At 46.1% G+C, this 24,019-nt stretch overlaps 1 protein-coding gene and 1 long non-coding RNA gene across 5 annotated transcripts in view; one reads left to right on the plus strand and one right to left on the minus strand.

Moving 5' to 3' along the window:
• Window positions 1–2,928, minus strand: part of KLF11 (KLF transcription factor 11) — a 95,782-nt gene extending 92,854 nt beyond the window's left edge. Inside the window, exon 1 of the mRNA XM_069605986.1 lies at window positions 2,795–2,928. The gene's annotated coding sequence lies outside the window, so the exon portion shown is untranslated. The remainder of the gene's footprint in view (window positions 1–2,794) is intronic.
• A 63-nt stretch (window positions 2,929–2,991) lies between these two features.
• Window positions 2,992–14,564, plus strand: LOC138453295 (uncharacterized). 4 transcript variants are annotated; one of them, XR_011260393.1, is made up of 5 exons: window positions 2,992–3,077; window positions 5,961–6,030; window positions 7,063–7,154; window positions 12,773–12,926; window positions 13,367–14,564. It is a non-coding gene; the product is annotated as an uncharacterized lncRNA (long non-coding RNA). The 4 variants fall into 4 exon arrangements; XR_011260394.1 differs by having other exon boundaries at window positions 3,013–3,081; XR_011260395.1 differs by having other exon boundaries at window positions 3,069–3,539.
• Window positions 14,565–24,019: the final 9,455 nt, after the last annotated feature.

The raw sequence follows: 24,019 nt of genomic DNA on the forward strand, positions 1-24,019 counted from the left end.
GGCCCTCGTGGGGGACTCAGGGTATGAGCTGGTGCAGAGGGTGAACTTGACCACCTTCCCCTCCACGCAGACGATGTTTAGGAATCCCCAGTTAACACTGGGTATGGACAGGGGTGCCTTCAATGGGTGGAGGGTGCTGCAAACTATGTGGCATGTTCTCGAGTCAGGACATTAAATCGCTTGCACAGTGCAAGCAGGACTTCGGGCTAGATGAGAGGGAGAGGTATCAATACTCTCAACTGAGGCACTGGCTTAACAACCCAGAGGTCAGGTCAGCAGCCATCAGGGATCTTACACCCTTTGAACGGTTCATAACGACAGACACAGGGACAGGCATTTGGTAGGAGTGTTATATGGGATTATAGCAGAAGGGGCAAGGAGCCAGGCATGGCACTATATGGAGCACTGGGAAACTGCAATGGGTCAGCCGCTGGAGGGATACATTTTGACTAAGTTATGGGCAGATATCCCCAAGCTCACGCAAGCCATCCAGATTCAGGTGATGTGGGTTAAGATAATGGTCTAATGGCATCTCACCCCAGAAAAACTACATACATTCTAACCAACTGCGCCAGTGCTCTGCTGTAGGGGATGTGGGGGATTTGGGATTGTGGAAACATATCTGGTGGGAATGCCCAGTCATACAGCCTTATTGGGACATGACCTGTGCAGCAGTGAATAGTATTGTAGGGAGTCAGATGCCAGGCAACACAAGGATGGCCATCCTGGGAATGGGCGGGGTTCTGGAAAAATCGACACTCGAAAGCTCAAAGAAAGACATAAATCATCCCGACAGCGGCGGCAACGCTTGTGGTGGCACACAAATGGAAACAAAAAGCCGCCCCCACAGAACAAGAATGGGTTAGTAAAATCTGGAACTTTGTGGCACTGGAGCGGGTGACCCATTCGATTCAAGGGGATCACCAAAGGTTTCTCACAGACTGGGACATTGTCCTGCATCATTTGCATCGGGACTCACGTGCCGCATTGTGCCTGAGGAAAATGGGATTTCTGGGGCTGGTGTGATTACTCGCTCCACTTGTGGAGGGCGCCTTCACAGGAAGCTGGGAGGAGATATGGCTAAAGTTTCAAGGAGAGACCAAAACTGTAGGATCTGGGGGGTTGAAACAGTGCTAGGGCCAATACAACGGCTGGTGAGAGAGCTGACCGCTCACAGAAACTTGGAACCGGGAGCCATCTACATAGTTTATAGACTCCGGGTCTGGGGTGGACATGACTGGGTGCAATGATGCTTACATGTGTTGGGATGGGGGGGGGGGTAGAGGGTTACATGTTTTCTGTTGAAAATACCAATAAAATACTTTATTTTTTTTAACTGCATTGTTACTGTGCTGCCCTCACTAGCCAAAATTAGCTCCCTGGACCAGCACGAACACACCCACATTATATGACTCAACATGCACTCGCTTATTAACGCACAGCATTCACTCACTCATTGCATGAGAGGATCAGAAGTGACCTACCCATACATTTTATATCCCCCTGCACCTGTTCCAATGCACCACTTTTTGAAAATCGGGATTTACTGGAAAATGCCCAAAAACCCTACCCCTTTCCACCCTCTGCCTTATGCAGTTGTGCATTTGGTGGGAAAAGAGCACCTCAATGTGCACAGCAATGATGAACACATTTAAATGTCCTTTGTGCACGGTTCACCACCTTTTGGCGCAAGTGAAGTGAATGAGCACCCCATCATTTGCACCAAACACGTTTTTTTTTTTTGTTTTCTTTTTCATTTTGAAAATCTATGGTTTATCCTTACTGATCACTTCTTTACGCTGTAGGTTCATTTCAGAGGGTGTGGTTCGAGGTGTCAGAGGTGAATTAGGAGTGGGAAAGGACACACGAGAAGGAAAGGGTGCATGGGGTTTTTACTGTTTCTGCTGTCAGTAAGCTGAGATTAGCGCATGAGCAGGCATTTATGTTACAAACCATTACCTCCAGAGCAGATACTATGACTGGAATCGTTATCCCCAGAATACGTACTGTGCAGAGCAGGTATTGTGTCTGCAGTTATAAGGCCCAGGGCAGGTATTCTGTAACGGATTAGGTAATTATTTGCCACAGAGCAGGTATTGATGTGTCTGATGAGCAGGTACGACGTACTGTATCGGAAGTCATTAACTGCAAAGCAGGTATTGACTCTGCACTCATTCGCTCCAGCCATAGGATATGACCTCTACCATTAGCGCTAGAAAAGGTACTGTCTGCTACTATTCATCAGATCGTTGTTTCTGTGTCTGCAGCCATTAGACCTAAAACAGACACTGTGCCTGCAGTTATTATCCACAGACGGGTCAATTTGACCCTGGGAAAGGACCGGATCTGTAGTCATTAGCCCTGGGAATCATTACCTTCTGAGTGGGCACTGGAACTGGACACAGTACACATCTGCAATCATTAGCGTGCGCAGGTGGTATTATATATGTAGTCATTTACACTAGATCAGGGGCTGTGTAGTGGCTGCACAGCAGTTACTGCGTCTGCAACCATTCCAGAGCCTGAACTGTACCGCAAATAAGCTTCGGAGCAGCTACTCTGCCTACAATAATTTCAAAACCGGATGTTTAGAAAGTCACGTACCTACAATGTTTAATTTCAACATGTGATAAGAACAATACAACGAATTAAAAGCGGCTTCAACGTGCATTTCCAGAGGTTGCAAAGGGCTCCTCTTACCAATATAACAAAGGGGTGAGAACGATCTAAGTTAATGGATGCTAAAAGAAATGCATATAAAATTCACCACAAGAGCTGGATCGCACGCACTCACCCGATGCTGCCTGGAATCAGGAAGTGAGTGTTTCGTAAACGCAGGCCTTATATTGCTTTCATTATCAATCACACATTTAAAGTGTCAACAAATGCAATAAATAAAATAAGTAAAGTCCCCATGAGACCCGATTGCATTCTGTGTTTTTTAAAAGTTTGCCGACACTTTCTGAAATGCCTTTACGGCACTATGACGTCTTTCAGTTAAGTTGTCCTGACGTTTCACGTTTCTACGTGCCTAGGCAGGGAATCGCGGAGGAAGGAGCACTCCATGCATTGTACAGGCGGGTATTTATTTTGTATTGTCTATTTATAAGGCGCTTGTCCATCGGGGAAGTGTTTCAAAGCGCCAGCTGTAGTTATGTGTCGGTTGGCTTCTTTTTTCTCTTTTGATTTTGGTTGCCGCAACAGAGGAGCTTTGTGTTTCTTCTTGGCTGGTATTATCCCCATCCCCGGCTTCCCTCGCCCCTCACCCAAACAGAAGTGATTAATGACCATACCGTGCTCGCCGAGGCCATTTCAGGGCAGATTCGGCTGCCAGCAGCCAGTGGGGGCCGTTTCTCTCCACCCTTATCGGCACAATACGGACTTCACTGTTAAAACAGCATTAAGCTCAACCATTTGGAAATTAAGCCCCATGTCGATCCGCTTTTACCACAGCCGCATGATTGCCTGCTGTTTGTGCACTGCTACCACGGCATGAAGTTACCTTGGCATGATTTCTGTAACTTTACTACCTTTACGAGGTGAGGGGTTCTGATTTGAGCATTGTAGGGAGGTGTGCCTAATTTTACTGCTCAGTGCTGTCAGGCAGTGCATTGAGCTGTACAGGGCAGACTCTATTTGTACCACAAGATGTCTATCTTGATCGAGTGCGTTTTTTCTGCAGTCTGTCATAGCTCTCAACCATTTGTCTCGGAAAGGCGGGTGAAATCACCCGATTTTGTTTCTGGCGGGTGAGACGCCCATTGGAATGAATGGGTTTGGAGGAGGCTTGGCGGATGAGTCAGCCCTTTGCAAAGCGGGTGACACCCGCCAAAAGCGGGTGAGTTGAGAGCTATGGTCTGTATAGGACAGATTTCCTTCATTTCCCAGTGTTGTCTCATTGCCTAGGTGCCTGCATGTTCATGTATACAGTGAAAAAGCAAATTGCAGTTGAATATTTTGCCTTATAGCCATACTGTAGGCAGAGGTCTTCAATCTGTGGGGCGCATGATCCAGGATGGCGAGTAAACAGAAGATACTTTTTTTTCCCCCTAACTTAACTGCATTTGCCAGTCGTTGCCCCCCCCCCCCTCACCCACATGCCCATTCTCAGTCAGTGAGATGTGATGGGAGCATGGGCAGGAAATAAACGCAGCCTGGACGTGAGCTTTCCTGCATTTGGATCGTGCGCCCAGGCTGCGTTGTTACTACCTGCTGCTACCGCCAGCGTCTTCTTGCTTGGTAAGGGATGTCGCTTCTCGGCTCAGCCCCGCACACCACAGTTGAAGGAGGTGCCGGGAAGCACGCGTTTCAGGCCTTCCCCAGTACCTCTGCTTCCCTCCCACCCTGTGGAACCACAAAGGCAAATATGTGGGGAGAGGAGGCGAGCAGGGGGCCGGATCACTGCAGTGCTGGTCCCCTGTTCCCCTCTCTGCCCCCACAGGGTAGAGGAGGGGAGGCGAGTGCGGACGGAAGCACATGTTGCCAGTGTTGTATAATATCCGTTCCCCCCAGCAGATTGCTGGGCTCCAGCAATCTGTAGTGGGGGGGTCGGCTATATCATACAGCACCAGCCCCCCAGCTTTGGCTGCCCCTCTGCCTCGCCACCCCTTCTGGTCCATTGGACGGCTCTAGCCGGGTCAGAGATCTGGGTCTCCAGCCTGCCTCAGCCATGACCAGGACTCGGTGACCTAATCTTTGCTGTGCTCTTTTCCCCAGCCGTCACTTGCGCATTTCCTGGCTCTGTATGCTCATCCCGTTTGCTTTCTTCTGGCCTGAAAGGGACACCGCGGGAATCGATGGCCATGAACATCACTGTGGGGGATTACTGTTGAAAGCAGGAATTCTATTTGCTGGACACATTATTATTGCTGAAAGGCGCACATAGGAAAAAAAGTAATTTCCAAAATCAAAAACGCTGCTGAAACTTGCTTTCACTAGTTTTCTTTGAGTTTTCCTTGCGTTTTGTTTCATCACAGGTTCTATTTATAAAGATAATGTTTATCAAACTGGTTAATCACAAATAAATGCTTCCGTTGTGCTGACAGCATTTATTAGGAAATCAAACTGGGTTCATGGGTGCCAACTTCTCTACAGAGGCAGAAATACCCTAACCCATTGCCCAGCCCAACCCATCCCTTGGTCAAACAAATTTTATAGCACTTCCTTTTTTATAAGTAATTGCAAAAAGTCACTTCGATTAGCAAGTTCATATATTTTTATTTTGTTTTGGTTGTATTCAACCTTAAACACTTTGAAAGAAACTACAATATATCAATACACATAATTATATTTTGCATATATAATGGCTCAGCAACTGTCTGTCACCTGCTGAACTCCCCCCGGTAGCCATCTACTATAGAGCGAGTCTGTGCATCCCTTAATGTACTAAAATCACTGCATTACCAACAAAGCTTTGAGTGCACCACTGCCACAGAAGTGATTTAACGTGGAATTAATGAATATCTGCCAGGCCTTCACCTGCATGGGGCACCATATGTTGCAGAGAAGCCAGGGGCCCTCGTGTCTGGCATGGGAGCCGTAGCAGAGTCTGCTGCTACTTCAGTACTGTCACCGAACTGCAGTAAAAGCTAAATGGCTATTACTCGATGTTTCCAAAAGTTAGCTTGGTGGGTTAAGCACTACCGTGTCAGATTCTATGTACGATATGTAGATGAATGATTGGAATTCTAGCAGGCTGGACTTCTCAACTATTCTAGACAGGGAATAGAAAAGTTAAAATATAACAAACTGATGCTCTTTTTCTCTAGCTCTATCATTTTTGGTTTCTGTGACTGAGTATGAGTCGCGTTTTCAGGTAGGTGCTCTGGGAACTTTGGAGGTTTCCCTGTAGGACCCTGCACCCTAGGTCTCATTTGTGTGTGGCGAAGGATGTGTGCTGACTGGCAGAGGTCAATCTGGTACGTCTAGAATATTTTTTTATTGTACATTTGCAATTGCAGGAACTCTATCATTCCATCAAGGACAGCAAAGTACACAGCAGCAGTGGCACCATAAAGAATCTGGACACCTGTAAGAATGCCTTTTTTTAAAACGACTGTATTTTGCTTTGGTTGATGTTGGGGCAATTTTAAAGGTATAGTTGGGAAGCACAATTGGGGATTTCAACCCTATTTTTGAGACTGTTCCTTCCTCATGTTTAGTTTGGGGCAGTACTGAAAAGTTCATGTCTCATGTGGTAGTTGGTATGGTAATATGTAAAGCACCTATACACAAGGCAAGTGTTTTAAAACTCTCAAGGAGGGAGGGAACAAGGTGAAAACTAGTTCGGAGCCCTTGAAATTCTGAAACGATAATAGTCTGCGCAGGCATAGTAAGTGCATAAAATACAATCAATTTTGAGGATAACAGCAAATAGATCTGACAACGATTCTGCAGTTTGTCCAATTGCAATTAAGGTGCTACCATACAGGGACTGAATACCAGTGGGAACAGACAATCTATCTTCAGGCATGGTGGCTTCGGATCACTCAAGTGCACAGACGGGGAGGGGGAGATGGAGGAGGAGGAGACATGTCTGGGGGGGTTCCAAGAGCACCCAGTCAGTGGAGACTGGGCTAAGTGCAGAGAGATGCCACTCTCTTGGGTCATTGATCAAATGCAGTGATGATGATGAGGCGAGTGCGAGAGGACTGACTGGGGTGCCTGGGACCTGTGAGATTCTGAGGTGCACCAGGCGCCCAGTCGGCAAGCTCTATGGAAAAGGAGGGAAAGAGCAGAGAGATGGGTTAGAAGGATAGAGGGAGAGAGAAGGAAGAGGAAAGTCTTGAGGAGTTTCCGGAACACAAGGAGATCAGTCTCAATACAGAGGGCGGCATGGAGGCTATTCCAGAGGGAGGCCCCTATTTAGGCAGGCATTGTTCCAGATAGGTAGGTCCCAGGCCTTGTGTTTGCAGTGCACTGTGTGCTCTTTCCTGGTTTCCCAGCATTCAGTCCTGCTTAACCTAACACACAGGAGCTGGTTTTAACCCCTGCTCCTCTAATCCTAATTTTGAAGTCTCAGGTAGACCCATGTATCCATGACTAACTTTGTTTTCATTGCAGCAGCATCGCTCCAAGCGTCGGTGTGTCAACCTAACCACCTGTGTCCCAGCAAGAAATATGCAGTGAAGCACTTGACCCAGTCACGCAGGCAGGTAAGGATGTACCATTGGTCGAGTTGAAGTGCTGAAGGTTTATATTGGCCCTCCGCAATGTGCATCCAGGTGTGGTTTTCTCCGCCAATCTGTGGCCTAGTCAGGGACCACAGTTAAAACAAAAAAAATGAGTTAGAGCTTCATGATCTGAACAGGGAGTCTTCTGAAACTTGTATCAATGTGGTATTGTTTTAATCCAACCAGTATTTCTGACCCATTTTTGCAGCGTTTTTCCCCCAAGCTGTTCACATGGTTTCTTTTGAGTCTTTGCATGTGGTGTTTGCCATTGTTTCAATCTTTTGGACACTTTTAGTCCCTAGCCTTTTCACATGGTAAGTTTTAAATCTTTGTGTGTGGTGTTTGCCATTTTTTAAATTTTTTGAGGCATTTGAAAACTTGAAATGGGTTTTTTCTTCAGCAGACTCATCTTGAAGTGGCAGAAGTTAGTCATCTATGCCCTCGCACTTGCAGATGTTTCTCTAGTCACTCTGATTTAAAATCCTAATCAAGTTAAGACAAAACTCTTTCAGAGTGACTGGATTAACACTAGAGACACCTGTTGTCAGTATCGAGATTTCGAGCGTGATCTGTTTGCCATAAAAAAAATATAGTGCACCCAAGCTTTATCTGGTGCATCTCCATCACCTCTACACAGAAACGACTTTGTTCGTTTGAGGCTGAACTTGTGGCCAACAGGTTTTGGCGCGACGTAAAATTATCAAGAGGACGGATGATTTTGCCGCTTCTGCAAGAGACAAGATCATGAGGGAACGCTAAGCCATCTCCTGACTGAGTATGATGCACTTATTGACCAGCGACGCACACACTTTAAATATTTGACAGAAATTTTCTGATTCCTTACTCCTCAAAGTCTATGGAAGACAATGCACTCTGGAGTTTACACCCAGACTAGATTAATGGCCATTGCGTTTCTTCGTGGTCTGAAATTGCAGGCGAGCAAAGAAGTACTGTCAATGAGACCATACTAAGTCAGGAACAAGAATGACAACAGTCTAGTAGATGTGAGTGTTTGCGGATTAGGATTATAGATGGTTGTCCAAGAACTGTTTAGACCTTTCTAACTGTGATTAGAAGTTGATTTAAAAATTGGATATATTATTCTGGGTTTGTGTTCGAAAGTCCTTTTTGTGTTTTTTTGTCTTGTTGATGTGCTCTCTTCTTTTTATAATTGTCATGTGTACAATGATTTTTTTTTTTTACATGATGATATTGTAAAGTTGATTTATATCAGCTATGTCCATAAATAAACAAAACGTACTTGTCAAATCCTGCTGTACCTGTGCACGCAGGGGCTGACAGGCGCTGTGAGTCCTAGTGGAGTTGTTGCAAGCATCAGAGGTGAGTTTTGGACTGTGTGAGTGCATGTGGGTATGTGTTGGGTAAATCAGGGGGTGGTGGGTGGGTAAATCAGAGGAGGGGGCCCCCGATTACGAGTGAATGAGCAGGTTTACAGTATGTGATATTTCCACAATTTAAAGCCAATACAAAAAGTCTGAAAAAAATCAGTCTTTTTTTGTGTTCAGGCTTTAAAATGCAGAAGTATCACATAGAATCGGATCGTTTCCTAGTGCCCAAAGATGGTAGAAAAACGAAAAGCAGAAGGAGAGTTGGAAACGGACAAAAAAAATGCAAAAACAGAGAAATATGATTTCTCTTATTTGGACTTTGGGTTCACATGGGTTGCAGTTGCTGGAGAAGTTAAGCTGCCGTGTGTGCTTTCTGGTGCTACATTAGCAAGCCTGAAGCCACCACAATAAAGGTGGCATTTGGAAACAAAACCTGCCGATTTAGTAAAAAAGGCTGGGGATTTCATTGTATGGCAGCTACAAGGCATACAAAGCACAAAGCAAAAAGACACTGTTAACAATGTGTCCTCGGTACCTGCAAATGCTTTGGAAGCTTCTTACCAAATTATCTGGGCAAAAACCTTTTGCAGATGCTGAGAAAATACTTCTGCCAACAATTCTTGCTGTCTCACTGTCAACCAGGTAATGCTTGGTGACGGTGCAGCAGAGAAATGCAAAAGTATCCCTATCTGACAGCACAAGCCTAAAGACTAAATATCAGTCAGAGCTGGAAGAAAACCTGTGGTTGGCTATTGCAAAACCCAATAGTGACAGGCTGGCTGCTGAAAGGCAAGCCAACCCTTCACACTAGTTCTCTGTCCAACTTGAAAGTGACTGCATTGATGGTCATCTCAAGGTTTTTGTACTTTAAAATTGTTACATGTCAAACGTTACTATAGGAAATAAATATCCAACACTACATTTAGTCAAGTCCTTTTTATAGCAAAACATTCTGGATGCTTTGTATACAAATATTTGCCCTCTGATCTAATTTGGTTTTTGGCACCCACACCTCCATTTGGGGCACCATTCTACACCAGCGGGTGATAACCGTTCACAACCGATAAAAATGTTGGGAGTCCATGTGTATAGGGGGGCCCACGCCAGGTACATTTGTTTCGGTGAGCTCAGGGTAAAAAAAAAGTTGGAAGACCACTGCTCTAGAGTGATCTTATCAAGATTTTTCTAAATGGCAAAAAACCTAAATGCTATCTTGCTGCCACCGCTATATGTTAACATATATTTTGATTGCTAGTTTGGAAGAGCAGTTGGACCCTCCCCGTTGCCTAGGGGGACAGTGCATGTGTGGGCTTGAATGGTGGAAGCTTAATGTACTAAACAAACCTTTGCAAAATCCCTGATCGCTTTATTACTTTTTAAAGTGGTCCATTATCCGCATGCTTGTGGTATCCTTGTGTGCGAGGTTGCTATGTGTATGGTACAGTGCATATACAACTTATAAACATGACCGCACCTTCAGTGGGCACGAGCGAAATCATTCCAGTGCTTTACTGTGAAGGAAAGAGTTGTATGGGCACCGTGATACTCAAGATTTGACTAGGTTGCATGCCTAAGAACATTGCAGTGTCGCATAGCCCCTGTGAGAATGTATCTATTGTATATGAAGGAGGACACAGTGCTTGTAATTTCCAATGAATTGCCCAGCCAGCTGCATGCTGGTACACAGACGCCCGCTGGCATAGATTTCCCTTGTGTGGGGATTATTGATTTGGGGCTCGTAGGAAGTGTGTGACTCGCAGCATCTTCAATATTGCTTAATTCTGAAGCAGGGTGCCAAGTGGCAACGTTTTTTTTGGCTGGCATGAAGGCTGACTAAGTTTGGAAGTGTGTGGCAGACTGAGCGGCTGTGTGGTACGGAGAATGCTGCACACACCGTCGGGTGTAGTGTCAGGCTGGGGATGGTTGAAATGTCCTAATGAATGTGCTCTTTCTGCCTTCCTGCTTCTGGTGGCACAGGGTGCTTTGGCTTTACTTTACAAAAGCTCCAAATTAGATCTGCTGTTGTGATTCTGCGTACAGAGAATGGTTGCAGATATTGGCCATCCAAGCTCTCAAGAAGGGAGAGAAAAAGGCTCCTCTAACCAACAGTGGACAGATGCACCCCCATCCATATTTTTCTCTATTAACAATGCTCGTGACCCGATTGTTGCTTTCACTTAAGCCATTGAACGCCAGCCAACAAAAACAAAAGTGCCATCCATATTAATTGTCCAGCAACTGAATTTGCATTAAAGGAGAGTCTGCCTGACTCTGCACCTCCCCTCCCGTTCAAGCTGTGAAAGATTGTGTATGTGCATCGGTTTGAGATAATGTGAAAAGTGTACAGGACAGGTACTCTTGTCAAGTTCAAGGTCAAAGCAGCCCTTAAGAGGTTCTGTAAAAAAAAGCCAACTATCTGGCATCGTAATGCTTTTGAATATTATGTTTTCACTACTGGAAGTTACGGATGCTATACCTGTGAGCCGAGCCAGAGCTCTTGTATTGCTTTTACGCCATTTATTTTAAAGAATATAGATTGCTTGTTTACCCTTGTTTTCCATTGCCTTTTCAGTTCACAGTAGGGCTAGTTGTGCCAGTCTTTATGCGCAGGGGACAGTGTTATAATTGCCTCCATGACTTGTGCTCTCTTCCATCTACGTTTTAGTTTATGTTCAACACTTTGGGGAAATCGTGACATGTTTTAATATATACAAATGTAATCTTCAGGGACTCAGGATTACTGCCTGTTATAGTTGTAATTATGTCGCATTCTCTATCTAGGTAGATGAGGTTCCCGAAGGGTTTTTATTGCCCCTTCAATGCGGTTTGTTTTTGCCAACCATTTCCCCATAGCAGTTAATTGAAATAGTTTGCCTGTAAACTTTTATTGAATGCTTGCTAGGTATAGTGATCACTGCCATTTTTTTTATTTTTATCATTGTTTGTGATGATCTGTGGTGAATTCTTATGATAATGCTTGTTTTATTTTGTTTCTAATGATGGGACCAGTTCATTCTCGTTAGATGTTGTGTAGCATGGAGCTATTTTCTTGCTTTTCTGGATTTTTCAGCAGCCTTGTGTATTGGAGCACTGGCGCAGTAGCAGGAGTTTTTGACCTGGGTGTGAAAGGAGTGCTGTTAATTGCTTTGCTAAAGTGGGAGGTCACTTTATTCCCTTAAGGCAGCGGTCTTCAAGCCTTTTTTCTATTAAAAAGTCAGCCATAATCCTTCAAGCACCCCCCATCCCACAGCTGGGCATCCTTCGGGCCCCCCAGTTTGCCACTAAGGCACCCTAGCTGTTCAGCATACAGAGGCCCCCTTTTTTGGGTGGGGCGATTCCTTCCACTTTCTAGTTCCACACAATGACTGTTCTGCTGATCAATCTGATGGCTTTCAAACTGTTGCCAAGTAGGGGATACATGCGCCTACTGGCTACTCCCTCTCCGGTTTTAACGCTGTTGCTGCTCCAATGCCCCCACAATGTTCCACGTGAATAAGTCCATGCCTTCCTCAGATAGGTGCACCCGACCCGCTAAGTAATACGCTATGTACATGTATCAGGCCGTGGTGCACGTGTAAGGAAACCATGCCTCTGCAAAATGTACCCATGGCTTTTACTTTTGTGCAAGATTTGTCCACGGCACATGAGTGATGCAATAGTTCAGCTGTAGTGCATCACATATAGCACAGTAGCAATGCTTGTTGGGGTGTGGGGGACTTCTGACACTTCTGGAGGATGGTGCCTGGCTCATATTAGCAAATGGCTGCCTGCTAAGGTGTAATATTTACTTTTTGTTCCTCCCCCCCCCCCCCAGTAAAGATCACTTTGGTCATGGATTCTGTCCCTGCTCACCCTCCTTTTTCCGGTCCCTATAATTTCCTGTACATGTTGTCTGCAAGATGGGACTCTCTATGGTTATATTTACATTTAAGAAACTGAAACGGGTGCTTGTCTAAGGACACACAAAATTACCCTGCAGCATTTTAGGTACAAGAGCTCTGCAGTTAAGAACGTATTGCCTCTCCAGAGCACCCACCTCAAATTCTATTAGTGAGCAGATGAAACTAGTTGAAGCCACAATGGGTGAAGTCTTAGAGGAGTTGGTGCTTGGTAACTTCCTCTCTCACAAATCGGGACACATCAGCCAGGAACATTCATAGCATCCCACTATACATTAATGGTTTTGGATACAGGCACGGTTCACAAATACTTGGTGCATACTAAATGTACTTTTTTTATTTCTTCTTTTAGGCAATGACTTGAATCATGGCACTCTTTAATGCGCTTTTATGTGATTCCGGATTTGAGCCTTTGGCAGTTCCTGCTGAAAAAGGCTGATGGAGAGTCTTGAGAGAAATGCGTGAAGAAAAGGATTTCAAGGCAGTAGTGCTTTTCTAATCGGCAGGTAAGCAATGTATTTTTATTTTTGTTGTTCATCTATTTGATGTTTGGGGGAGGAGGGTACATCTGATGTTCCTACGCGGAGGCATTCTCTTTTTTCACACATACAGATGAGTGCTGCACAATGCCCACAACTCTTTTACAGCATCTCCTTTCTCCAGAGTAACTCACTAAAGTATAGATGGTTGAAGTGCTATGGGTTGAATGCCCTTGGGGACTGTAGTCCAGTTCACAGTATGTTTGCAGCAAAACTGAGTTGTGGGTAGCTGCATGGGGAGGGATGGAAAGCGCCAATGAGTGCAAGAATAAGCAAAAATCCTATGGCACAGATGGGATCGTGCTTAAGGGGAGTCACTTACCCCAGTCTACAGCGCAAGCAAAACGTTTGTTGTATTGATGTCACATTATGAATGTTCAACTTGCCTTTTTCATACCCACCTCCAGGAAACCGTGTATTAAGACACAGAAAACATTTGACGAAATAATGAAAACCTATTCTGATGCAGAGGGACTAATTGAGGCCTTAATAAGAAAGGCAGAGGAGAAAAATCAGCTACTGGTGTAATCTGGGAAGCGCTGGGAAACGATTGTTGCCTGAACTACAAGAAGAAGATGCAGTGGAAAAAAAAAAGAAGAGAATTATGTTGCAAAAGCTGATGGGTGGAACCGACTATTCCCAAACGTATTAATGGCTGTTCACAAAAGCAGGAAAATCTGAGTCTTTTGGCTGGGAGGGCTAGTGTGCTTCACTCCTCCTGCATTCTTTCCTCAGAACCTGCCTCTGTTAAGTCACCTGGACAATGGAAAGACACAGCAGTACATCGGCAGATGTATCTGTGTAATGTTGCAGTTCCCAAAGATGTAGCTGCGCAACAACTACTAAATATTGGACTATAAAGTACAGTCAGTTGTCTGCTACAAATGTTTTGTTGGACAGATCTAATTTGAATGACAAGCTCAACTCTATCACCACGTCTTTCCTTGTTACAGTATGACTGTTTGTGAAGTGACACCTACATGTTCCCGCACACCTGCTCAATCATTCAGATTACAGTCTTTTAAAAACAAATGTAATTGGAAAATCCCCACAACCGAGTTTGGTTGCTATGTCAGCCCCTGCTGCTAATCGACAATGTAATTGTAGTTCACACGCTGCTCTGTGATACTGAAGATGCAAGTGCTCTTGTGTGTAGAACTTTATAGTTGATCTGGTGAATTTGCAGGTTGGTGCCAACTTGTAAATGGTACACGTTTTTGTGCTATTGATTTCTGTTGGGAGGGTCGGCTAGTGTTTTCCTGGGTATGGTGAATGGTAGAACTAATTGCTTGTTGCTCATAGTGATATTGGGCAGAGTGATTGGCAGTCTGTCATGCAAGTAGACCTTTAATGGATTCTGTTCTAAAAGTATGTATTTTAGTACAGTGATTTGTAATTGTTTATTGGGTGTGAGGCCATGTTAGCTAGAGGTGAGAACTGAAATGAGGGAGTTTACAGGTGGGTTTGTGACATAGTGGGGTGGATTTGTAGTTTTTGTATACTAAATCTGCAAACTTAGTTAATAACACTTGAATGCTCTGGCAAAGATGTAAAGTGATGGCTACAAATTCCCTTGGTTTTCCAATACACTATCCATAAATCTAACTGGACTCACCCTTCTCCTAAATCGTTTGGAAGCAACATGAAAATACTCCTCCTGAAGTTGTCTGTAATAATCGCTCACAATTCCAGACCCATCCTAAAGTTGTCACAGGGTCATCCTGGAGTAATCCCCACCCATCCTGAAGTTGTCATGGGGTCATTGTGGAGTAATACAAGATCATTACTGGAAGTAATCAGAACTCCTCCTGAAGTCGTTTCTGTGATAACTCTAGAGTCCTCTCATTGTTCGGCTTATACACATACTTCAGGATGGTTTTGGATGATCTCCTTGAGCTAGCTATGGATGACGCTAGGATGGACTCCAGGAAGATCTTCGTTTTGACTTGGGCATTCATCACCTTATATAGGCCTGTCCCAATGACTGATGATTTGTAAGTATTTCTGGTCCAACTCTCTTGTTACCTCAATACATAAATAGGAAGCTCTAATAAATTACCCTGACCAAAATGAAAATAAGTCAGTTGATGGCACATTGGTAAACACGAACCAACTGAACAATGGCAACCAGAAATCGAGAGATTTTAGTTTTTTAGTGTTTTGTTTTGTTTTAATATGCTGCTTTGCGATGAAATGAGGACAGGCTAGCAAGATAATTTGCCAGCAGGCTGAAGCCGGCTCCTGCCCGTGATGCATTGAGAGCCTGGGTAGCAGTTTGTGTCCTCATGAATTGGCGGCGTACATACAGATCTGCTAAGGATAAATACGCGGGAGTTTAAAATGCTGCTGAACCGAAAGGCTAATAATTTACAGTCTACAAAGCCTGAGTGAAACCCACAAGATGCTTCGGTCACATAACGGATTGCATGACACGCCAAAGCTTTATAAATGGGGACGATGCTCGGATTGTGGACTTTCTATCAACAGAGAGACCAACCCGGTCCAGTGCCTTTTTCTGTAGACCGTGCCACTTCAAGAGTGGTTTTGTCAGTCAATGACTGTTATCTCAATGAGATGTTCAACATTCTCCGACATATTTCACTTTAATTTTCAGCTGCACAAGAGGTGGCTTACTGAAAGTGCAATGAAGTTATGCCCAGTTATCTCAGACACCAAATACAAACCACAGTGAATATATTTCGGCCACCCAGTTAAGAAGTTAAGAATACATGTATATCAGAGGGGGCTGGGGGGCTCATTGCCTTTTCACCTCTCCAGACAGCAAACAATGCACTTTATGGTGCATACCCAGCTATGCAGGTTCCTGGTGGGCGAGGGCTCTCTCCTCTACCTGCACACTGTCCTCGTCTACACTCATCCCGCAAATGGCTGACCATGTTTACCCACGTGTGCCTTCCTTCCCCAGCATGAATGTGGATGTGGCCCGGGACCATCGCAGCTCTGTACCCTGCCCCACCAGTCTTTGCACCACCTCTTCCCTGTAGGCGGGCAGTTACCGCCAACTCCAAGTATAGCTTGCAAGCGATTCACGCATGAAAATAGCCATGTGGAGAGTGGGTGCACTGCGGGGATAGGGTGCAGGGAGGGCGGGGCTTCCTGCGGTAACAGCACTACAAAAGTGCACACAACACATGAATAACAGGCCAGTTAGCTGACAATTTATTTGTCACCTAGACAGGACTCGCGTTTCTGGGAGTTTCATGCACATAAAATAACAGGACATGCCTGCTAAAATGGATTTCTGAACTCGGACCTGGAGGGGCAGAGGTTCAGAAGGCCAGCCTAGTTTCTTGGAACAGGGTAACCTCTGGACAAGCCAGACCAATCAGGGTAGCGATGGCGGCGGTCAAGACTAGGTCTCAAGAGGGTTGAGGGTGACTGAAAGCATGCAATGAGCACACAAAGCAAGGACACTTACAAATTACTCCAGACAGGTGTTATATTAAAAATATACACACATTTATTACAAGGCCTTTGTAACATCGACCATAGCAAAGAATCACAATAATACTAATGTAAACCAACACATCACAATCAATACAATATATATTCAAGACCGAGGGGTCTAAGGAGTTAGGAGCACGTAATATGTAAACCACCTATATGGGGAGGAAAACGGGCAGTGCAAGTAATCATTAGACCCAGTTCGACATCTGAAATACACCTAACTAGGAGGAAGTCCGAGCCCTACGAAGAGAGGAGCCTTATGCTCAAAAATACCTGCATGCGCTGGTGCCAATGGACAAAAGAGGGCCTCTTCAAGGATATCAGGCAGTTCAGGAAGGTGAATGAAGTGATGCAGAACAAGTCCCCACTACTCAAGCAAGGCCTCCACTTGTGCGCAGAGGCAGGGTGAGAGTGCGGGAAAGGGTCGCTATTTCGTAACGGCGGGAAAAAAAAGAAACTGGCTCTTGCGTGAGGGGCCACCGGTTGGGGTATGGACTACTCACCGGTCCCTGACGCAGGCAGACCTAGACTTCTCCAGTTCAGTTCACGTTGCTGGCAGGTTCAGCTGCGATGATCAGGACGTCTCGACACCGGGTACATTCTGCGAAGCAGGGTCGAGGGTGTCCCAAATGCAGCGGACGTGCACAGGTTGTTACCACAGCAGGGCAACAGAGCAACCGCGTTTACTCTGGTCCATGCGCACTCGTCTCACTTCAGACCTGGGAATGCCAAGTGTACGAAATTCGGTGTGAGGGTGCCGTGGACGCAGAGCAAGCAGTAGACCAAATTACGAGGGCTTCCCCAAAACGGGGGCGGTGACGGAGCAAAGCGCCCTGCGTAAGCTGGTCAGCCCACTGGTTGGCCCAGGAACACTTCTGAAGAGGCTTACTTGCAGGGTTTGATGAAGGTGCTGGGAATAGTTGATCCCACTATTCCAATTGGTCAAAGCGCCTTTGCAGACCTTCTAGGACGATCAGATGCAGAGGGGTCTCGCAGGACGACAGCGGTTCAGGGTGCCAAACCTTCAGCGGTCACCAGCAGTTCCTTGACTCAGCTTCTTGTTGCAGGATACTTGGCTCCTTATCCCTTGTTCGGTGTGAACTCAGTAGATCGACATGGTAGTGGTGTTTTCAGCCTCCTCTTATCCAAAGTTCCCTTTGCGCCAAAACGGAGAGGACCCAATGGGAGATCTGCTCACAACCACTCACACCATACGTGGACCTATCACGGACCACGGTGGTCCCAGGCATTCAGGACACTCCAGACTCTCTGGCACCCAGGATGTGTATTGGGACCAGACATCCCAGCCCACATCCTGGAGGCACACACAAGGCATGCAGAAGCCCGCGAAAGCTTTGGGGTTTCACGGGAAAGTGCATGACCAAATAAGGACTGCCCTGGGTCGGATCGACCTGGGGGAAGGTGAAGGTGCAAGACGGTCAGCGGATAGGACAAAGAACCTTGTGGCATGGCCATTTTGGAGCCAGGCCACTTATTTGTGCCAAACGCGGTAAGTGCGGATAACATGGCGAAAAAGGGTTCAAAACACAAGAGAAACGATAGCTGCCACCAGTTCCGTCCGTGACACACTTGCACAGTTCATAATAAGTCCAGCGAGAGTTTCTAGGGCCTTTGGAATGACTAGAGACCCAAGAGCGCGGTAATGTAGGTTACGGTGCACTCTTGTTTCATGTTGCACAAAAGCTGCAACATGAGGAAAGGACTAAGGGAAACAAAGTCTCCCAGTACTGACTGTCTTAAGGGCATGTCAGTTTCCCCATAAGAATTGAGCGAAAGCCCAGAGGAGTGCTGTGGAAGGCTGCGCTTCTCTGGCAATGTCTAGATCAGGGTGTAAAACAACAGCAAAAAGTTTGGGGGTTCCCACATGGAGGGGAAATTACATGCAATATGAAATCTTTCCTGACACTCGTACCTCCCAGACTAAGGACAGGGGGAACTAATCCACCCCTGGATGAGTTTCTTTTTCAGGTCGGTTAAACATTCTGGACAACCCATCAGCATTGCTATGTTGGACACCTGGCCTATGCTCAATAGTGAAGTCAAAGCCTTGTAGACTTATGAACCACCTGAGCAACTTTGGATTCTCTCAGCCACTTTAAGGGCTTATGGTCAGTTTGCACAGTGAAGTGGGTTCCATAGAGGTAGGGCCTCAGCTTCTGTAGGGCCCACACAACAGAGAAACATTTGTTCTCTGTTGTGGACCATCTGAGCTCTCTGTCCTTAAGCTGGCAACTAATGAAGCCAATCGGGTGTTCCTTACCCTTCTCATCTACTTGTGATAGTACAGCTCCTATCCCAGTGTCAGAGGCATCTGTCTGCACAATAAAAGGTCTTTGGTGATCAGGGGCCCTGAGTACAGGGGCCTGGCACAAGGAGTCTTTTAAGCCATTGAAGGCCTTCTCACACTCTTCAGTCCAAGTTACCTTCTTGGGTTTCTTCGGAGTGGTGAGAGCAGTCAGGGGCAGCTATGGTGCCATAGTCTGCCATGAAATTTCGGTAATACCGCGTGAGTCCTAAGAAGGCTCTCACTTGGGTCTATGTAGTGGCGGTAGGCCAGTCTTGTACTGCTTGTACTTTACTGGGTAGAGGCTGTATCCTCCCTCCACCTACTTCATGTCCAAGGTAAATCACTGAGCCTTGTCCAATCTGGCCTTTATGGTCAAGTTGGCTTTCTGAAGAGCCTGTAACACAATCCCAAGGTGTGTCACATAGTCTTCCCAGGTGGCACTGAAAACTGCTATATCATCCAGATATGCAAGACAGAATTCATCCAACCCATTCAACACATGATTCACAAGCCTCTGGAAAGTTGTAGGTGCATTCTTCAACCCAAAAGGCATTACCCTGAACTGGTAAAGACCTTCCAGAGTTGAGAAATCTGTCTTCTCCTTGGCATGTTCTGCGAGGGCGTTTTGCCAATAGCCTGCAGTGAGGTCAAACGTGCTGAGGTTCTTGGAGGCACCCAAGATATCCACCAGATCATCTGTTCGAGGCAAGGGGTGGGCATCTGTCTTGGTGACAGCATTCAGAGCCCTGTAATCCATGCAGAACCTCAATTCGGAAGTACCTGCTTTTGGAACCAAAACCACAGGGCTGGACCAAGGACTACTAGAGGGTTCAATCACCCCAAGATCTAACATTTTGTTGACCTTCGTCTTAATGTAAGACCGTTCTTTGTCTGACATCCTGTATCCCCTACTTTTGGTAGGTACACTGTCTCATGTGTCTGTTATGTTTGCACCAAGGGGACTGTGAAAAAAGGGGGGAGGATTGCCTAAGCAAACTTTTCACCTCAGCCTGCTGATCAGAAGTCAGGTGAGGGGCCACTCTGACACCCTCAAAGGAGCTATCTGAAGGGCTGCTTTGAAACAGGTCAGGGAGAGGTTCAGACTCCTCTTCCTCAATATCTGAAGCCAATAGCAGTGCTGCGATTTCAACTCTTGGGATGAAAGCCTTCAGCCTATTTACATGGAACACTTTTGGAGCCTGTCCAGGCCTTCCAAGGTCCACTAAATAGTTGACCTCACCCAGGGGCTCCACCACTGTGTAAGGGCCTGACCACTTATCCTGTAAAGCTCTCGGCCTTATGGGATTCATGATCAGGACTTGCTGACCAGGTGTGAAGTTGATGAGGGAAGCTTTCTGGTCATACCAGTATTTCACCAGGGCTTGTCCTGCCTTCAACTTGTCACTAGCCAGACCCATCATGAGGACCATCCTTTTTCTGAGCCCTAACACATAGTCTACTACGTTGGTAGTAATAGGGGGAGTGGGCATCTCCCATCCCTCCTTGACTATGACAAAGGGTACCCGCACAGGGTGACCAAACAGGAGTTTGAAGGGGCTGAAGCCAACACCCTCCTGTGGTACCTCTCTGAAGGCAAACAGTAAGCATGGTAAAAGAAGATCCCATTTTCTTCTCTGAGGTTCTTCCAGAGCCCCAATCATACTTTTTAAGGTCCTGTTAAACCGTTCCACCAGACCATTGGTGGTATGCGGAAGAGAACTTGTAGGTGACCCCACATTCTTTCCACATAGCCTGCATATACTTCGACATAAAGTTGCTGCCTCTGTCAGACACAACTTCTTTAGGGAAGCCAACCCTAGTAAAGATGCTGAGTAAAGCTTTTGCGACTGACTTGGCAGTCACAGTCTTCAATGGTATGGCCGCAAGATATCTGGTGGCATGGTCGACCAATACCATGATAAACCTATTGCCTGAGGATGTTTGGGGGCCAAGGGGACCAACAATGTCGATCCCTACCCTCTCGAATGGTACTCCCACAAATGGGAGCGGTACCAATGGAGCTTGGATTGTTGAACCACTCTTACCAGATAATTGTCAGGAGGCACAACTCCTGCAGTGCCTTTTTACTTGCACCCCCATCTTGGGCCAGTAGAAGTGCATGGATAACCTTTGCTTGGTCCTCTTAATACCAAGGTGACCAGCAAGGGGCACTTCATGCGCCAACTGCAGGAGGAAGGGTCTCACAGCAAGGGGAACCACCAACCTCCTATGGTCTCCTTCTGTAGACTCTGTGGGCTCACCATACAGGAGTCCACCTTCCCAATAAATCCGATGCTTCCCAGGAGGTTCACCCTCAAGCTGGGAGCAGACCTTTCTCCTTAGGCCTTCCAGAGATGGGCACACACACTGTCTTTTACTGAATTCTTCCCTGTCAGGACCACCTTCTATTAACAAAAAGTTTAGTTCAGGATGGTCATTGGGGTCAAATACTTCAGGCATCACCACCTCCTCGTCAGGTCCAGGTGATTGACCAACTACCTCCACCGCAGTGGTAGGCGAGTTAGGGGGAATATTTACTTTCCCTCTTTTTGGTTTCTTGACTCCTTTAGCCTAGGGTTTCCCCTTTGGCTGGGGCAGGGCATTGGTCTTGGCCAATGCTGCCCTCGTTTGAAACCTTGTGCGGGGTCTGTCAGCAGTATCTCCCACAAGCCCTAAAGCTCTGAGATCATTGCCCAACAAGACCTTTCCTGAGACACTCCTCTGAATGCTCACTGGAATCCTGACTGATGTACCATTGATAGTAAGATTTACGGGTATTACTGGGAACATGAGAGGTGGGCCGTCAGCCAATTTAGTGGGCATCAGAGTAGCTCTGGCAACTTCCTCTGAGTCTACCAAGGTAGAATTCACTACAGTTCGACTGCACCCACTATCCCTAAGAGCTGGAGTATCTACTCCATTGATCAGCACACTGTCTTTAAAGTAGTGCTTGGTGTTATCTGGAATCCTAGCATAAGCCTCTGCAACCTTAGGCTCCCAGGAACCCAGGGAAACTAAACCTACCTCAGCTTCTATCCCACTGGGGAAGGAGTCGGAGGAGAAGGATGCTCCGGTAATCTCTTCTTCCTCATAGGAGGAGAAGGCCAGATTAGCAGAGTGGACCCCCAAGGTTTTGACCTTACATCTGGGATCCCCCTTCACGTGGTCAGTTGCTCGACAAGCAAAACAAGATCCATTGGGTCTGTTTACATAGGGAGGCTTATTATAACCAGAGTTCTGTTTTGGAGGCTGACCTCCACTACCCTGTGAGTTCTCTTGTGTCTTACCCTTATTTGTCTTTTTGTAGCCCTTTTGGGAAGAAGATTTATCAGTTTCCCCACCCTCCTTATCTTTAGACTTTTTCCCTTCCTCCTGCTTACCAGGATGAGTCTTGTCCTTATGGGACACTCGATGTGACACCCATAAATCTGCTGCAATGGCAAGTTTCTTAGGATCTATCTCCTTTGAATCTGCCAAATGCTTAAGCTCAGGGGAAGAAGATGCAAAAATATGTTCCAGCATGACAAGACTTATACCTTCAAAGGTAGAAACCTTATAACCTTTGACCCAACCAGTCAAGTTCTTTAAGGATTCAGTTACATAAGATACCCAAGTACCATCTTTTTTTTTTCTTATACTCTCTGAATCTTTTTAAGTATTGGGCAGGAGTCTTTCCAAACTTTAAAATGAGAGTCTGCTTCAATATTGCAAAATCTACTCAGCCTTCGACATTTCCATAATGCCATTGCAGCCAGAATGGGGCAGTCTGCTAAGTAACCCGGCAATTTTATCAGCATTGTCAACTTGTTGAACTTCACATGCATACTCAAATGTATTCAGCCAGTCCATAATGTCATTCTTTTCTTCATACACACTGAGCAGATCTTTTGGAAACCTTGGATGAGGGGAGGCCCCAGACCCATGTCCAGGACCCTTGGATCCATTGGCAACCTGAAGCTTGGCCAGTTCCAACTGGTGATCCCTGTCTTTCTGTTTTTCTGCCTGTTCGATTTTTAATCTGGCCATATTGAAATCAAGCTCCTTCTGCCTAAACAGCAGCTCTTGCTTCTTGAATTCAAGTATGGCCTTCCCATCAGCACTGGCAGAGGAAACATTGGACATTTCATCCTCCCTGTCCTCATGGTCGCTGTGGACCAGTGCAGCGGCAGAACTGTCAGTTCTACCAGTGAGAGCAGCCCCACCTCCTTCTGCACTGTCCTCTGAAGCTACAGCGCTAAACTGAGGTTCTTGCCACGCCATGATTCTTTGGATCATTTCCATTTTGGTGCCTTGAGAGGAGACACCTCTTTCAGCACACATCTTTTTCAATGTTTCGGATTTAGAAGCATTTAAAGTTAACAAGGTACTTGTTTCCATACTGTTAGATAGGACTATAGCCTTTAAAAAGTTATACTACGACAATTCACTATGTGTCCTGGTAGGAATAACTTGAAATTCCTTCGCTCATGCGCAACACTGGATACCTTCGGTCATATCCCACCGCTGTACACCAATTTGTTAAGATGGATTTCTGAACTTGGACCTGGAGGGGCAGAGGTTCAGAAGGCCAGCCTAGTTTCCTGGAACAGGGTAACCTCTGGACAAGCCAGACCAATCAGGATAGCGATGGCGGCGGTCAAGACTAAGTCTCAAGAGGGGTGAGGATAACTGAAAGCCCGCAATGAGCACACAAAGCAAGGACACTTACAAATTACTCCAGGCAGGTGTTATATTAAAAATATAGACACATTTATTACAAGGCCTTTGTAACATCGACCATAGCAAAGAATCACAATAATACTAATGTAAACCAACACATCACAATCAATACAATATATATTCAAGACGGAGGGGTCTAAAGAGTTAGGAGCACGTAATATGTAAACCACCCAGATGGGGAGGAAAACAGGCAGTGCAAGTAATCATTAGACCCAGTTCAACATCTGAAATACACCTAACTAGGAGGAAGTCCGAGCCCTACGAAGAGAGGAGCCTTATGCTCAAAAGTACCTGCACGCGCTGGTGCCAATGGACAAAAGAGGGCCTCTTCAAGGATATCCGGCAGTTCAGGAAGGTGAATGAAGCGATGCAGAACAAGTCCCCACTACTCAAGCAAGGCCTCCACTTGTGGGCAGAGGCAGGGTGAGAGTGCGGGATAGAGTCGCTATTTCGTAACAGCGGTAGAAAAGAAATGGACTCCTGCGCGAGGGGCCGCCGGTTGGGGTATGGACTACTCACCAGTCCCCGATGCAGGCAGACCCAGACTTCTCCAGTTCAGTTCACG

This window comes from Ambystoma mexicanum, chromosome 4p (genome assembly GCF_040938575.1).
Source record: "Ambystoma mexicanum isolate Mex_15411 chromosome 4p, UKY_AmexF1_1, whole genome shotgun sequence".
Classification (NCBI taxonomy): Eukaryota; Metazoa; Chordata; class Amphibia; order Caudata; family Ambystomatidae; genus Ambystoma; species Ambystoma mexicanum.